At 54.0% G+C, this 17,123-nt stretch overlaps 1 protein-coding gene across 4 annotated transcripts in view; it reads right to left on the bottom strand.

Moving 5' to 3' along the window:
- The window catches only part of Prkag2 (protein kinase AMP-activated non-catalytic subunit gamma 2), a 261,535-nt gene that overhangs the window by 208,189 nt on the left and 36,223 nt on the right, over nt 1-17,123 (bottom strand). The window contains exon 1 of one of the 4 annotated variants that reach the window (XM_047560024.1): nt 8,948-9,152. The exons of the other annotated variants lie outside the window; for them this stretch is intronic. The gene's annotated coding sequence lies outside the window, so the exon portion shown is untranslated. Of the gene's footprint in view, nt 1-8,947; nt 9,153-17,123 lie in introns of those variants that run through there. 4 annotated transcript variants of the gene reach the window in all.

The following is a 17,123-nucleotide window of genomic DNA, read 5'->3' as shown; positions in this document are numbered from 1 at the left end:
ACGCCCCTCAGGCCTTGCCAATAGATTATGTTGTCAAACTTGTGGATTTTCACAGGATTGGTAGGAAATGGCATCTGCATGACCCAGATTTGCACACATTTTATGTGGTCTTTGGTGTTCCATCACAGCACAGAGGGACTCTACAGGGTGGACTCCTGAGGGAAGGGGCTTCTCCAGCTGCAGGTGGGATGTGGGCCATGACATCAATAAGGCCAAACAGGGACTGTTCCCATTGTTGTTAATGAAGAGAAGCCATGCTCCAGGGATTTGCATTACGCGCATGTCCATCCGGGTGGTAACAAGCTGTTGCTCACAATGACTTGCAGCAAGTTGCAAAGCTGCTGGTTAAGTGGCCGGAAGCATGGCCTGCAAGTTGGCTGCCTTGGAGCTGGCCATGGCTGAGGCCTCCTCTTCCCCTATATTTGAGTTGTGTCCCCAAGTCTATATTGCTGTCCCTGACCAACAGAAACATGCAGCAGCAACCTCATGTGGCATCCAAGGGTCTGTGCTGAGGAGCCCTGCAGCCCCCTGCCAACTGCTGTGCCGTCTGATTGCCTGAGGGCCCACGCCACAGGAAAGCTCAAGCTGGCCAAGTGGGGGCCTGTGGAGGAGGCGCTGTGGCTGCCCACCCAGCTGAGAGCCGAAGGAGACTCCAGAACGCCAGTCGCAGCCCCATCTCCGAGTGGGGGCTGCCTGGCAGAGCCGGGCCACCCGCAGCTGTGAGAGATGGCTCCATACCACAGTTTCAGGTGTGGGGAGGTTGTGATGCAGTAACACGTGACCAGAATGCTGTGGAATCTTCTGAAGGTTGCTCAGATTTCTTAATCTAAAAAATAAGAGGTGTTCCCAGGGCTGGGGCTGGGGCTGGGTGGTAGAGCACTTGCCTAGCATGTGTGAGGCAAGGGGTTTGATTTTCAGCACCACATGTAAATAAATAAATAAAATAAAGGTTCATCAACAATTAAAATTTATATATATATGTATATATATACATATACACACACACACACACATATATATATATATAAATAATGGGAGTTTCTATCAGACAATGAGTAATGTGTGGAAGTCTATAAATACACAGCACATTCAAGTCAGCATACAAAGAGATGGTGGGAATCGTTTAGAGTGCCAGGTGTCACTTTAACAAGCTGGGCTGAGGTGAGGGGCAGGGTGCTATTATTACTGAGCCCCAAGTGTAGACAACAGACTCCTCTTTCTCAGGGGTTTGATGGAGGAAAGGGGGAGATTCAGTCACAGCCGCATACCTGCCAAGACCCAGCCCAGATGTACAAGTGAGAAGGCAGATCAGGGAGGCAGAATGTGGGGATGCTTCAAACCCTTGATGACGAAGCTGGGGACACAGAAAAGTGCCTACAAACTCAGAAAGTCCTTGGAGTTCTCCCTGATGAGCACCCCAATTGTCCAAGTGCCAACTTCCTCACTTATTACAAAAAGAAAACGAGAGAGCAAGAGTCAGAGGGAGAGGGAGTGGGGAGGAGGGAAGCAGGCAGGCGTGAGAGCGATGCTGTGGGTGAGCTCTGGTCTGGGGGAGAACAAAGGCTCTTGCAGTTTTCTCTGTCTTTCGAGGGGCGAGGGGCGGAGAGGAAATTGCCCACCGATGGTGACTGCATTGCAAAAGAGAAGAGCAAATCTCTGCTCTCAGCGGGAACCTCATCGACCGACCCGAAGGGCACTCTGATTATCTGGTGCTGATCAGGAAGGCTGGTATCAGGAATGACTGAAGAAAGGGTATGTGGGGGGAGGGGAGGAATCTTGGGGGATTTTAAATACCTTGGAGCTACTGATGTGCTCCTTCACCCACGCACCCACCAGGGATCTGTGCTGTGTCTCGAACCTGCGGGATTTACAAAGACAAGGAGTAGACCCCACCTGCAAGAGTCTTAAGGTGAAGAGGGGACTGATGGCAAAGGGACTCGGGGACCTCCTGGGGGTAACAGAGGTGCTGGGCCTGTTCCTGTGGAGGTCACATGACTTGGCAAGTTATCACGGCCCATCTAACTGCAGACGGGGTTCTGTTGTATGTGCCGTACCTCAACAACCTCAGCGCCAGAGTGACCCGTCCACCACCAGCACACCCGCAGGGTGGGAGAAGAGAAGCAAGCAGCCCACAGAATTCCAGGCAATGTGCACACCCTGAATCCTGGGAGTGACGGTCCTCAGGCCGTGGGAACACAACTTTCAGGAAGCAGCGGAGCTTGGTGACAGCCACACTTCACAGCTTACCACATTCTCCCGTTCATTGGACTCTGGTGCCAAAGCACCTTGGCTGGTTACACCTGTCAGATAGGGCACAATGGCCCCTTCTTCCCCAACCAAGGGGAAATGGCCAGCACTGCCTCTTCCAGAGCCCAGTTTAGACTCACAGTCACTGCAGATCTAGGGAGAATGATTTGTCGGACACCGAAAGCCCCAAATCTCCCAAAGGTGAAATGGCGTGAGAAGTCGCAAGACCACCTGAGTGCTTATTGCATCTTGCCAGACGCCGTGCTTGGGTAAAGGCAGTTCATGGACAGTAACCCAGAACTCATTCAGCCGAGTCCTTCTCTGAATTGGTGAGTTACTAGATTAATCTCAGAAGAAGTCCCCAAAGGCCAAGCAGAGGAGAGAGAAATCTGAACAGGGTGGAGATGGTCAAATAAGAAAAGTGCTTGGATAAGGCCAGCTTGGGAGAGTGGCGGGAGGGACCCCAGAATTTCAGAAAGGGCCAGGGAGCGCAGAAGGTAGGGTTGCCCCTGCTGCTATCTCCCTGTATACCACCCACTTTCCGTCCAGCCAAGTAAGAAGTGCAGGACCACCAGGCACGCAGGAGACCACGGTCATTCAGCAGCAAAGAACACCAACCACTGTTGGCTATGGTCACCAATTTAGGACTGCTTCTCCCTGGCCTTGTGGGCTTGGTCTAAATGGTAGTAACTGGGACCCTACAGTACTGCAGCCCAGAGCCAGGTGGTGCTCAGGCTGGTCATTGTGGAGGGTATTGGGTGGGACTGGGCTCTGGGATTTGGTGTTCCAGATAAGGCTAGGTCAGGAGTTCTGTCGGGTCTCTGGATTCAACACAGTACTGAGGCCTTTATATTGATCGGAAAAACACTCTCAAGTTTTTTAGAGTTACACAGTGATTTCCTTATCTCTCTTCATGAGTGAAACTGGGAGAGGAGATTTGGAAGGAAAATGCTAGACATGGTGACTAGCTGGACCTTGGGCAAGAAATCCCTAATAATCTCTTTAGGGACATGAGCAGGATGGAGACAGAGGCTCCTCTCCTGCACAGTCAGTCCCTAGGGTGCATAAGTAAGGCTCGCTTGGCGCCTGCGATCCCACTCAGTAGGAATGTCTGTTCTGCCAGGGAGAGAGGCACGGGTGACGGGCAGCACTGGACACGGCTGGGTCTGAGGCTGACTCTTCTCCTTTGAAAGGAAGAGTGGAGATCTCAGAAAGCCCTGCCCGCTCTGAAGTTTCCCCTCAGGAGTGACCCTTGTAAATGTGGCCACCAGATGGCAGTGTGGCCTGGTGTCCTGACTGGACAGTAGGGGAGAGCTGTTGGGTGGCAGCTGGTGAGGCCACTGAGGGGTCTGGGTGAGGAACACCCTGAGGCTACCCTAGGCGACTGGAGCACAGTGGAGGCCTCGGGTCCACTGCCCAGGCCCGACAGAGCACGGCCCACCCACCCCGCCATCCTGCTTTCCAGCTCCCCCTGAGCTGTGTTGGAAACCAATTGGCAAGCACACTTCAAGGCTGTGCGATTTGAGCAGATAAGTGTGGGATGACTCAGAGGGAGTGGGTGGTGACAGATGCCTGCAGCCAGCTAGGAGCCAGGCTTGGCTAGGTCCTGGGAATGACAGGCTTGGGTCTTGGCCTAACATTAAAGGCAAATCCCACCAGGGCTGAGGGTTCCATTGAAAAGGGATGAAGCTCCAGCCCAGATGGGCCCCTTCCCATACACTCCCACCCACAAATGAGTACAGAAGCAGTAGCAGGGGTCATGGAGAAGCCCTTCACACTCTGACAGGAACCATGCCGGCCTCATCTCCAAATTCTGGCCGTGGGACCCCTGTGTTGGAGGGTGTCTCCAAGGCTGCAGTGGCCTCTCCACCGGCCTGGCTGTGGGACACCATGTTGGAGGGTGTCTCCGAGGCTGCAGTGGTCTCTCCACCAGCCTGGCCGTGGGACACCATGTTGGAGGGTGTCTCCGAGGCTGCAGTGGTCTCTCCACCGGCCCTGCCTGTGCAGGAAGGCTTGCCTTTATGTTGGCCTTCCAGGGCTGGAAAAACTACTATTCCTGCTCTCTATTGAAAGGCAAACTCCCCTCCAGAAGCCTACAGATTCCTACCAGCTCTGACTCTGAGAGGGAAGAGTTCTCAGGTGGCTGAGCCCACACCAAGCTCTCTCACGATGGAAGCCCTTGCCCAGGAGACCCATGTGGAAGGGCTACTGGTTTCCTGCCAATGCTGGGCAGAGGAGTTTTAGCTACGAGAAAACCTCAAATAAGGTGACCAAGGGATTATGGTTCACTTAGTTTTTTTTGGGTGAGTAGAAATCATCCTTCCAATGCTATTGGGGAAAGTAGTTCTAAAAATGTCTTTTCACTTTTCCTGCTGTGGTAAGAACAGGGAGGGCTGCGTGAGTGTCTCCTGGCTGGGTTGTTGTAAAGCACCGGAGCCCTCACCTCCGTCCTCCCAGAGCCGGGGAAGGGAGAGCCCTAGGGGTGTGTCAGGGGCCAGATCCAGCCTCATCCTGGAAGGAACTTTCAGTGGGGTTTGCCCTGAGCTTATGCTAAAGGAAGACCATCTTCTGTCCAGTTTCCTTGCCGCTTTCCCTAACACAAGCCGGTCCAGGCCACCTGGCGAAACCCAGGCAGACCCGGACCTTCCAGGTGGTCTCAGAATAGCCCAAATGCTCAAGCATGTGAGCCCCAATTTCACAACCAGCACAAAAACATGATTCTGCACGTGACTTGGCCAACACAGCTTATAAATCAAAGAGAAAGTCTGCACTGAAGGTCAAAATCATCAGCTGTGAGGGGAAGAGGAAAGGGCCACAGAGCTTCTGAGGCTTGGAGCTTCTTCTCTCCGCAGTGTCGGATTCAGAATCTCATTCTCTTTGCAAGAAGCAGCCCTGGACTGACAAGGAAAGGAAAGCTGTGCTGGGACCACTCGGTGAGGCCACTGAGGGTGGCGCCCGCGAGCCGTGGGCTGGCTCTGTTCCCACAGCCTCCAAGGGTCTGTTATCTTATTTACTGGAATCTGCCCAGCGAGGTTCTTGCCTGCGGTGACTAACAAACCGAAGCCATGATTACCAGGCAGATGGCTGTCTCCCTTAAAAGCAGAATTAGACAATAAAATGCCACCACATACCTCGCCTGCAAAACAAAACCCAAGTCTGGCTGGTGCCTTTCTCCTGCTTTCTCCCTGCACCCCACTAGGCTGCCCTCACGGCGAGAGGTACTGAGGAAATTAAGAGGGGAATTGAAGGTTCCAGAAAGGTCATGACATGAACAGCCACTGTGACCTTCAGGACAAGGTCGTCGTGGCAGAAACACAAGGTGACACCAATGTCTGGAGAGAGCAAGCCTGACACACGTGATAGGTGGGGCAGGAAGAGGGAGGGGACGGAGCCAGCACCACGGACGGTGGACAACAGGCCAGAAAACTACAGGCACTGACAGAACCCAGAGCCCACTCACCTCCATGGCCTAGTGGGCAATCAAGACGGCAGGACCCAGGGATCCTGTCAGAAGTTAGCCATTCAGGGTCCTGCTGGGGAAGGTGCTTGCCCGTTCCAGCCGGGCTCCAGGGGAGCACACCACATCCACACGCTCACCTAAAAAACAGGGTCTACTGTTCACTGCGCATCTGTTTTGTGCCAGGAACTGACTTTCGGTCGGCTAATCTTCACGCCAACCCTGTGTGGAAACCTTCTAAAAATGGTCTCCATTTTAGAAGAAAAATCAGGTTTAGGAAAATGAACTAATTTGCACATGGTCCCAACTCATGCAGGGTAGAACACACAGTCCCAAGTCCCATGCCAAAGGACACTGGTGCTAAGAAGGAACATCCCTGGGCTCTTGGGCAAAGAGGACTAATGATCCAAATATAACTTTCTCTTAACTAGAATTTTAGTAACTGAGTCTTGCCATGAACCTCTCAGGTCCCACGTCACGCTCATGGCAAAGAAGACTGGCACAGGTGATGCCAGCTTGGCTGCAGAGTATGTGGAATTTATAGGCTGATTCTTCTCACCACTAGTGTGGGCATGCTGAGAGCTGGGGACAAGCCCACGGATGCTCTGGAACCTGAGGAGTTGGGGAAGCGTGGAGACTTAAATGAGGCACATGTAGGTCCTTCCCGGTGTCTTGCTGGCTCAATGTGCTCACCATGAGAGCTAGGATGCAAGTCTTCACTGTCAGACATCCACACTGTGCATCTGGAGGGATGACCATGGAGCTGCTGTCAGAGGGCCTGGGTTTGAATTCAGTCTGCTATTTATTGGTTATGCAGCTTAGTAAGTTATTCAAGTTCACAGAGTCCCAACTTCCTCATGTAAGACAAGGAAAACCTCCCAGGACTGTCATGAGAATAAAGATGAACATCCATGCAAATGCCCCACTTGGAGCCTGGAGTCTGAAGCATGGTCAGCCAGTGGGTACACATGAAACTCAGCAGTTAAAAGCAGTTCAACAGGAAACAAGGAGACTGATCCATTAAGGAATTAAGACCCTAGCTGGCTGCTCGGAGTTATCAATCAAATCAATCTATAAGAACACAACTTAATATAAAATATTGCACAGAACAAAATGCACAGCAGGCACTACGTAGATTTGCCCCCATACTGAGCCTGAGCCGTGCCAAAGGGGTGGCTGAAAGGACAGGCATGGTTCTGTGATATCTTGTGGGACAAGAGACTGCAGTAATTTTAAAGGACAGAAGAAGGTCTACGGTTTGAACAAGAACAGGGAGAGGTTTGGGAAAATTCAAGGATCCCATTAGTTACAGCCGAGCTGAAACGAGAACCTGGATCCAGCACCTGCATCTTCGGGGCCCCTGAGCAGCCAGCATCATGGACAGACGAGGTTAAGACCAAGCGTCCTACTCATGGGATAACCAGCGACAGGTCCACAGGATGCAAAAGTTTGTTTTACTGAAGTGTTTATTTCAATACCAGCCGGAAAGGAGCCAGACCTGGGATAACAAGGGACAAAGCCAACAGCCAAGGGCTCTGGCCACCCAACCCTTCCCACCAGCCTCCCTCCTCCCAGCAGAAAGACAGGGCTGGCCTCAGGATGCCTCCTTTCCCAGCTCGACCCCATGTGACTGCAGGCAAGGCTAGAAGGCCAGGTTCCTTAAAGATGTGGGAGTTTGCACTTTGTTCACAGAGTAAATTTAATCTTTAACCCTCAGTTTCCTCCTCTATAAAAAGGAGCAATGCTGGGGAAAACCAAAAACATCAACAAAACCTCCTTTAGATTTCTCGAGTCTTTTGACGTTTCAATGAAAATTGGGGAAGCAGCTGAGGAGGTCCTAGACACATGAGGCCACATGGCCAGGCCTCTCTGGGTCGGGAAAGCGACCCCCTGGGGGCTGGCTGAGGTGCTTGCAGGTCCTGACGCTCAGTCCAGAGCATCTGTTTGCTGCATCCCTTGGTGGCTTGAGGCCTGACTGACCTCTACTCCCCCATTACTCTCACATAGTCTCACCTAACACGCCTGAACTCCTCTTCTATTTAAGGGCCTTCTGCACCCACGCCTCTCCTGCCTGCCTCCTGGTGTGTCCCAGGCCACGGAGGTGTCTGCTGAGCTGGGCCCTCCGCCGAGCCCCCTCCCTGGCACTCCCAGTCTGCACCACCGCTCGGGGCTCTTCACTACCTGCTACCCCTCTCCCCAACTGCACTGCAACTCAGAAGCACAGCATCGAGCCTCGTGGTCCTTCTGGAACACCCACTGGCCTACTCCCAGTCCAGGGCCTAAGGACCAGGTGTCACAGACTCTCTGCTGAGGTCATCTTTAGGCACAGCTAATGCAGCTTGTGGAAAGGGATTGTAGGGTGACAAAAAACCAAAACAGGAGGACAGTGGCTCACTCCAGGTGCCATCAGGGTCAGGGAGGATGAGCTCAGGGCACTGGGCATCTCGGAATCTAGTCCTTTCCAGCCACAGCTGAGCTTGCTGTGCTGCAGATGTGCCCAGTGCCAGGGCTCTGGCTCTCGCCCCGTCCTCCTGCCCCCACCACAGAACGGGGGACTGCCGTCTCCTCTGCCATATCTGTTTCTTCAATGTCGTCCCACAAATCAAATGGGCAACGTAAGCTTTTGAGGGCTCCACCCTCCAGCAGGAGACCCACTGACTAGCCAATGTGTCTATGGTCAAGAGAGTCCTGGGGACAACATGGCCGTACCCAAGGCACCCCGCAGGCCCCCGGCCTTTTCCATCAGGGTCCAGTGGAACGAAGGATGACTCAGGGAAAGGAAAGGAAGGCAGGGAAACGTCAACTTTGCTAAGATCTCTGCCTCAGCCAGAGAACTTTAAGGCCAGGCGAGGAAGGTGGGAGGAGCCCCCGTGCTCTGGACCCAGGCATGGGCAGTGGTGGGCAGTGGTGCTCACCGGGGCCAGCCTGTGGGGGAGGAGCCAGCCAGAGCAGAGGAACAGGGATGAACACGCCCCCACACGCATACCACCTTCACTAGTTGTTCTCTTTAAGTCACTGAGAAAAAGTTATGTAAGGAGAACACACACAGCTACAAGGAAGAGAAGGGACATTTCGCTCAGCCTTGGGGTATTTAATAAGAGGCTCCTGAGAACAAAGCGAATTCAGCAGTAGTCCTGCATACAGAAGAGACAAAGCACTGTAAGGGGAAACGAGCGCACAGGCGCACACCGGGGACATGCAATCTCCGTGCATTTAGGAAGCCAGCTCAGAAGGTCTGCTTACTCAGCCCCAGGGGTCCCGGAGGTCTCCTCTTCCCGGATGCTAGAGAGATGCTAGTACGAGGTGCCAGGCTACGATGCTGGATGACGATGCGAGCGACGGGAGACGGCAGCTCTTGGCTCTGACAGATCCTGCTGCTGCCCTCCAAAGGCCCATCAGAGAAGGGGTTTCCCAGCCCCTTCAGCACAGGCAATTTCTAGGGTTCGGCTGCTCTCGGGAGCTGCTGCTACCACTGCACGTCAGCAACAGATGGGGACCGGGACTGGGCGTGTTCCCAGTCCCCAAAGCAGCGCAACAAGCGGCTGGCAGACAGCATGAGCTGGCCTGAGACAGTGCAGGCGACAGTCCTGTTGGCTAGAGATGGTTCACTGCTCAAAATGCAGGCAGAGCTGGGGCAGATACCCTCGCTGACGGGACTGCAGCAGACTGTCATTACCACCTGTGTCGGGGGCTGCCGGGGAGGTAACTACCACACAGGCACCAGCAGGAGGGAGGGCTGAGCCCGAGCTTTAGAAAGACAGGCGGCAGGGCGAATGGAGGCAGGAGCAGGGGCCGATGATGCAGCAGTCCAGGCGGCTGGCTCCAGGTCCGCGGGCCGGCTCAGCCCCCTGCACTGCACCCACTAACTTCAGGCAGAGGCTGGTTAACTTCCAAGGAAAGCAGCAGGTCGCTTCTGAAAGCTGGACTCCCTGGGAATCCCTGTTCTTGGAGTATAAAGAATGCAGCTCTTCCTCTGGCAAGAGTGGCGACTCCAGTCTTCCAAGGGGCTCTCTGCTAGTGAAAGCCCCTCTCACAGCAGGTCCTCAACTCCAGCACGGCCCCTCCCCTAGGAGGCAGCGCTCTGCCTGTCTGCACCTTGCCTTTTATTTTCGGTATTCTAATGCTCTGACATCTGGCGTCTTGCTGATCCCGGAGGGACTGTCCCTCCCAGGGGTGGCTGATTCCTAGAGAGTGAAACGACTCACCTGTGGACTTGCCTTCCCTGTGCAAACCAACCAACCCCCCAGAGCCTCACTCCTGCCTCCACCGCCTCTATCACACCCTGGGTCACTCTCCCTGACTGGATCATCCCAGGACAGCTAGCAGGCAACTAGGTACAGCCAGCCATCCCAGAGCCCACGGAAGTCACTCAAACGAGCCAATCCTAAGCCCACCTTGGTGGCCCCTGTCCACCCTTTCCCCTCACTTCCTCTGCCTCCAGACTGGCCTTAGCACTTCCTTACCACCCTGTGTAATGTTCTCTGCCTCCTGTTTCCAGGGATCTGTGAGTGGAATAAACCTCTTCCTTTAGGACAGACGTTCCTGTGTCTGTGTGTCCTGCTGCACCTGATTAAAACGAATCCCAGGTATCCTTCAAACGATGCTCTAGGGGTGTGCAAGCTGGGTGGGAAGAAGATGGACTTGAATCATTAAGGAGGAAGGGAGTCTCCACTTCAGAACTCTGCTACTTTCATTATTAAACTTTCTGATGACTTGAACTTTTTGGCAATGAAGGAATTACTTCAGAAAATAGCAAGTGACCCATTGCTAAAGGTATTCAAGGGGAGAAAGTTTCTTTCAAGAGGCTTTGATTTAAAGGATATGACTTTGTGGGCAAATTTGGGGTCCGGGCAGACTTAGCAGCAGTGACAGTTAAGGAAAGATGGGTGTGGATGATGTAGGCAGGGAGGCTTCACAGAGAGGCGACAAAGAACATGGCAGAGCTGCCTCTGAGGCTCATGAATATATAGGCACCCGAGTTACAGCCTGGGGCCTTCTCACAGGACTGGAAGGCTGCGGTTTTCTTAAGGCGACTTGCAGGGTAATAGGCTATCAGGGTCCATAGCTGGTCCATCCTGAGACCCAAGAATACAGAAGCAGGAGGGGTGGGGACAAACTGTCTCTAGGAGTCAGGGACCCTGAGGCCTGGCCCCAGTTCAGGTTGCCCAAACAGCTGATCACCAGAGAATGCCACCCCAAGCTGGAACTCTGCTTTCTTGTCTGTAGCCCAAGACTTGTGCTAATGACGTACCCCCACGTCCTTTCCAGAACCAGGCACTGCTCTATAATTCTGTGATCACAACCCAGGTGTGGGCCATGGCTCAGTCACTTCTCTGAGCCTTGGTCCTTCCTCATAAAACAACCTGTGTGGAAACACTTGCTTTGTATCTCTCCCAGGGCTGCTGTTGGGATAATGGATGAACAAGCATTTGGACAAAAATAAGCATCGGCTTGGGATGTGCGGGATTATTCTGGAACCGGAGGGCAGCGCTAGCACAAATGCAAGGCTTAGCAAAAAGTCAGCACCATGTAGCGATGAGGCAGGGCCCGAGTCCTGCGGCCAGCCCTCTGGGCACTGAGGCAAACGGCTGGCCAGACAGCCGGCCAATCTCAATATTTCTCCCACTGGTTCTGGAACAAACCTTGCTGGGTGAGCTGGGCTTGTTTTATTTTGTGTGCTTTATTCCAAAGCATACAAACAAGCCTGAGGGAAAAAGCCTAATTTGTTTTGCATGGAAAAGCTGGAAATGCCAGGGAAATGGCTGCCACTGTCCAGAGGTCTCTACACCTAGAGACAAGCACCTGAGAGTCACTTGTCGGGGGGTGGTTTTCCTCGGTTCTGACAGTCAGCATTTCTGTGTCTCATGCTCATCATTAGAGGACTAAGGAGCACCAACATCTGTGCCCCAGCCTGCCAGCTTCCCACCACAGACCCGGGGCTTACTTCACCTGCAGTAACCTCACCCCAAAGTCTCCACTGCAAGCTGAAGTCATTCACGTATTCCTCTGGGCTCTGAGCTTGCCCACCTTCTGTCCTTGGAGGGTTGAAGTCAGCTCTCTTGAAAGACAAAACCCAGTAGACGATTGGCAAATCCTGACGAGCATTCTTGGTCCTTGAATGAACGGCTGGGGGTTGCCCCTTCCTCAGGCCCCCCACTCTGACTCCTCTCTCCCACTGAGGAACCCCTAGAGACTGTTCCCTGAGCATTATTCTTTACACCTTTACCAGACCAAAAATAAATAAATAAAAACCTCAAACCAACCAACCAAACAAACCCACAACAACAACAACAACACAGAAGAGGAAACAATAACAAAACCAAGCCAGAGAAGCTTCCCTGGCTCCATACACCTATGGAACTCACCCACTTCTTCAGTATAGGATACAGCCCCTGTGAGCCTGGCCCAGTCATCCTTCTGACCCATGTGGCTTACTCAAAGCTGTCAGTCAGAGTCCTCATAGGCCCTCGGCACCCTCTGCAGGCACCTGGGACTCCGTAATTGTCCAAACCTGGAAAGCCTCCCCACTACCCACAGGGGTACTTCCCTGGTATCTGTAGGTCAGCACCCAGCCCCTGTCCTGGAATTGACACGTCCTCAGTGCCAGGTACTCTGCATATGCTCTCTGTCTGCACCTCAGGCAAACAGGTACAGCACTGTCTATTTTATCAATAAGAAAATGAGGGTCAGGGAGGCTGAGTCACCTAGGTTACAAATCAGAGAAGTTGCAATGCCAGGATTCCATCATAGCTGTGCCTACTCCCCCACCCCCACCCGCCCAAGTCTGGCTCTGGGCCACACTGTCCTAACAGGGCCACCCCCTCTTCCATTGATTTATTCTTATCTTCTGTGGCCCAGGATTAAACTGTAATTAAAAAGAAGACTATGCTCACACTAAGTTGAGGTCCATGGTGTAACTGGTGTTGTCCTGTTTGCTCTGATAACGTCACGTGGTGGTATTAGGATATTACATAACAAGTAGAGTGACTTCAGAGAGTTACAAAATGACAAGGTAAATGCGCAGGAAAATCCCAAACTGTACACAATATTGCCTGAGCCACGAAAGAGGCATGGAAGATTAGCAGCTAGGAGTGTGTGAGATCCACGCCTACCGGTCCTGCCCCACAGAGGACCTGGGTTGGATGTCTCAGCCTCCAAGGTACATAGCACAAGCCTTGCTCAATCACATGCCATCTAAGCCATGAGGCCAAGTCCAAAGCTCCACGCAGGGACGAGACATCGCTGCAGGCAAACAGACGGTCACAGCCCTAACTCCAGTGGGACCCGCAGCCCTGTGCGAGCCTGCAGCTGTGTGTGGAGGATGGAGAGCAGCTGCGCTGAGATGGTGCTGCTCAATCAAGCCTTCACCTCTCTTTCCCTTTATTAGAGGCCAACGCTGCCCCTGCCCCCAAAGCCTGCAATCCTGGGGTTGCCAGCAGGTCTGTGCAGAGGCAGGTAGGGGCCAGGGCAGCATGGCTGGCAAGATTCTGAAACAAGAGGACTCCCTGGGCTGAGTGCCCGGCTGCCTGCCCCACCAGCCACACCTGATTTCACTGAGCAGCCAGCTAACACAGACAGCAGGCACAGCTGGTATTGACTGGGTGAGCTTCCGGGAACAGGGTCTGAGCTCTACCACCAAGCAGGACACGGATGGGGTAGCAGGTTGGCCTGGAATCCCTTTCCCACAGACAGCTTGAGGCCAGCATGCCGCACTCCTGAATTCTACTTGCTAGACCGGGCAGGTAGGTAGCTTCTGACATGTCGTGACTGCAAACCAATAAGCCAAGGAGGGCGACTTAGCCCCCCAGGGATCCTTATGGAAGTTTATGGCAGAGGGCTTGCTGGACAGCACAGCCTTGAAATCCTGACTGACCGTGAAATGAGGGTGTCACACCAGCTGGGGAGTCAGGCCGGTTAGCATCCCCCAAGCTGCAGCCCTAAAGGGCTAGACGCTGCATCAGTTCCACAACCTCCACCCCAGGGGATCCTGCACTGAGCTTGGCATTGGGAGAAATCTGGGCTGGGGCGTGGCTCGGTGGTGCAGTGCCCGCCTCGTGTGCAGGAGGCCCTGGATTCAATCCGAGCACACACCAACACAGCAACTGGGAGTGGAGCTGCTGAAGGGCCTGAGCTGCGAGAACATGTGGGCCCTGCACCTAAAATGGTCTGTAGGGACAGAGATTTGGTAAATGTGGTCTAATCCTTCCTCTTATGGTCAGAGACCCCCAGGTCCTGGGGCTGAGAGTGGAGTGGACTGCTCCTCCACCCCTGGTCTCCAGAGCCTACCCATATTTACCAAGTAATAGATACTGGCTGAAAGGCGGAGCAGACAGAAGAGAGGCCCCGTCACTCCCTCCGGGGAGCAGATGAGCCGAGAGCAGTTTGCCGCGACGTTCATCAGGTTCAACCCGCCCAGATGGGGAAGGCCTTCCAGAGCTACGAGCTAAAGCCTGGATTCTAGCGCAGGGGACGACCGCCACCCACCCCGGAGGGGAACAGAGGCTTGAGCTGCCGCCTGTAGCCTCAGGGGGAAATTGCCCCTGGCTGCGAGCTCCCCTGAGCCCTGAATGTGGGGCTGGGTCGGATCCCCGTGTCCCCAGGAGAGCCGTGCACAGCAGCACAGGGGCGTATCGCAGCAGTCCACTCAGGCTTGCCGCACGTCACCTGCCAGAAAAGGGACTCACCTTTCAACTAAGCACAAGTGGGATAAAATTGAAATTCAGTGACTTGCCTGAGGTTCCACCACTGGGTGCTGTGACTTTAACCCCTGCCTGAGGTGGAAGGGACTGGTCCTGTCCTCACAAAGCTAGCCAAGACGGCTCGCGAGAGGAGGAAGCACTGACGCAGCTGGGACCCTTTTTAATAAGAAGACGTGCACCTGCAGGGCTGAGCGTTCAGGGTGGGCAGGACACACGCACGGAAGTCTGTCGAAGCCTCACCTCCTCCCCACTCTGAGCCGGCCCCACCATGTCCCCCAGATCCCAGTAACCCTGACACACCTGCTGCCGTGGGTTCCTTAGACTTCCATCCTGTTAACTTTGAGGTCCCCAAGCTCCTGGAGGCACGCACCTCTGAGTGTTCCTCAGTCCCTGACCGACGTCTCACACAGGAGTTTTGGTGGATCCAGGAAAAAGCTCTCCAGACCATAGGAGGCACAGCCAGTGGGGCATGCCCACTATCACCAGGAAGAGCCCGGCTCTGGGAGGCGGGCTTTCCCCTTCTGGCTTTTAAACAGGTGGGCTTCTCTCTCTCTCTCTCCTCTCTCTCTCTCTCTCCTCTCTCTCTCTCTCTCTCTCTCTCTCCCTCTCCCCCTCCCCCTCTCCTCTCTCTCTCTCTCTCTCCCCCCCCCTCCTCTCTCTCTCTCTCTCTCTCTTTCTCTCTCTCTCTCTCTCTCTCTCTCTCTCTCTCCCTCTCTCCCTCTCTCTCTCTCTCTCTCCAGCTCCTCCTCCTGGTCAACAAGTGTTTATAGGAGTCCCTGCCCCCAGCGACGTGCCAGCCTCATGGTGTGACACAAGGAAAGGAGAGAGGAGAGGTCCCCAACCTAGCAGACTTCAGTCTCGCCAGAGGGAAGCTGGGGAGACAGGGACAAGCAAGCTGGAGTCCCGCAGAGCTTCGTGTGCAGAGGGGGATGTTCGGGAAGGAAGTCGGAAAGGGAGCCTCAGGAGCAGCTGGGGGAGCTGGATTAGGAAAACCAGAGGCGCCCGAGAGGCCTGGCGTATTGCACGGCCCAGCGCACCCTCTCGCTAGGCTCGGGAGGCCTGGGAGGCCGTGACACTCTGTCTACCTTTTCAGCTAGACGCCAGGATTGGACCCGGCTTGGGTCATGTGCAGCCAAAGGCTGAGGGGCTGACTCACAGGCTGGCCGGCCTCAGGCAGGTGCTCCACTTCCGACGTCTGTGACCTAAAAAGTCCTCCGTGGCCCTGCTGAACAGAAGGTTCTGCTGGCCAGGAGGTGGACAGCCAGGCTGCCTTAACTGGCATAAGCCTTCTCAGTTTAATTGGAAAACACACCTGGCACAAAACAGGGGTTCTTTTCCCCCCTACAGATTGCCCTCCTTGACAGTGAGTGGCCTGAGGCGTGTCCTTGCTTAGACTAAGTGCATTCATCCTCCTGAGCGAACCGTGAAGGGCAGAACCCTCGTTCATTCCTTTCGACTCATGCTACTTTACTGAAGATTCAAATTCTAGTTCTGCCGTTCACTATTGCTGTGCCCTAGGACATGTCAACCCCTCTGCACCTTGGCACCCTCTCCTGTAAAGTGGGACTGACAATAATCTCACCCCTGCAGGATTGCTTTGAGGATTAAATAATCCACATATAAACACACAAACACACACACATACATGTATGCATTCTTTTCTGAGTTTTGTAGAAGTAATGCAGTTCGTTCTAGTGACTTGGGTGTTAGACAAACCACATTTGGAGATTTCACTATGAGGACTGCCAACTGAGAGGGCCACAGAGACTTGGAACTGTCAGGTAACATAGGGAAGGCTAAAAGTAAACAACAGAAAGCTCTGGAAACACACACATCTGTGGTCACCTATACCCAGGATGATGTTCAGGCCAGGACTGGGCCAGAGCAGAGACTCTGACATCCCAGGAAGCTGCCAGCCCAGGATGAGGCGTGCTGAGGGACAGCAGGTTGGGGAGAAAGGCTTTTGAAGTGGGCCGTGCTTCCCCTCTGTGTTCTGTCACCTGGGCAGCGAGTGCTGGCTTCGTAAGGCCCCATTGGGGTGAGAGGGAGAAGAGACAGTCCCAGCCTGGAGGAAGCCTGAGATTGGCTGGATGGAGGAGGCCCAGGGAGCTCAGAGCGAGTGGCTCCCTCGGCCTGGTTGAAGTGGGAACCCAGACAGGGGAAGCAGCAGAAGGAGCCAGCAGAGCCCGATCCTGGCCAACTGGCCAGCCAGGTGCGCCTGCTCTGATGGGGAGCTCAGTCCAGAGGCCTGGTGGCGACGTGCAGCCAGGTCCTTAGGATGCAACCAACACCCCAAAGGTGGTGGGGCCTCCAAGCCTGAGGTCAGAACTCCCTTCTCATAAATGACTCTTGGAGAGGAGGTGGCACCAAGAATCCACAACAGAAAGTGTTCATCTCTGATTTTAAAATAAACAAGAAAATCAGTCTCCAGCAATTTATCAGCTCAGGGAGGCGGAGGCCACCACTCTTCCAGCCAGCTCCACCCTGCCCCAAGAGGAAGCGCAGCCTCCAGCTTGTATGAGTGGGCAGTGGCCAGGCACAGGGTCACCTTCCATGCAGGCCACGAGTGGCCCCTCTCACAGCTGTTCCTGGACCCAGAGAAGGAAGCCCAGGAAGAACAGGAAAAATCCTGTATCCAATTTTGCTAGCTACAGAGATTTCATAACAATCATTTCCACCCCCAAACTGAATAAACACTAACTTAAGTCGAATCTTTTAAA

The sequence above is a fragment of the Sciurus carolinensis genome, chromosome 8 (assembly GCF_902686445.1).
Source record: "Sciurus carolinensis chromosome 8, mSciCar1.2, whole genome shotgun sequence".
In the NCBI taxonomy this organism is placed as follows: domain Eukaryota; kingdom Metazoa; phylum Chordata; class Mammalia; order Rodentia; family Sciuridae; genus Sciurus; species Sciurus carolinensis.
Note: the sequence above shows the minus strand (reverse complement) of the source record. Positions and strands in the feature narration are given on the sequence as shown.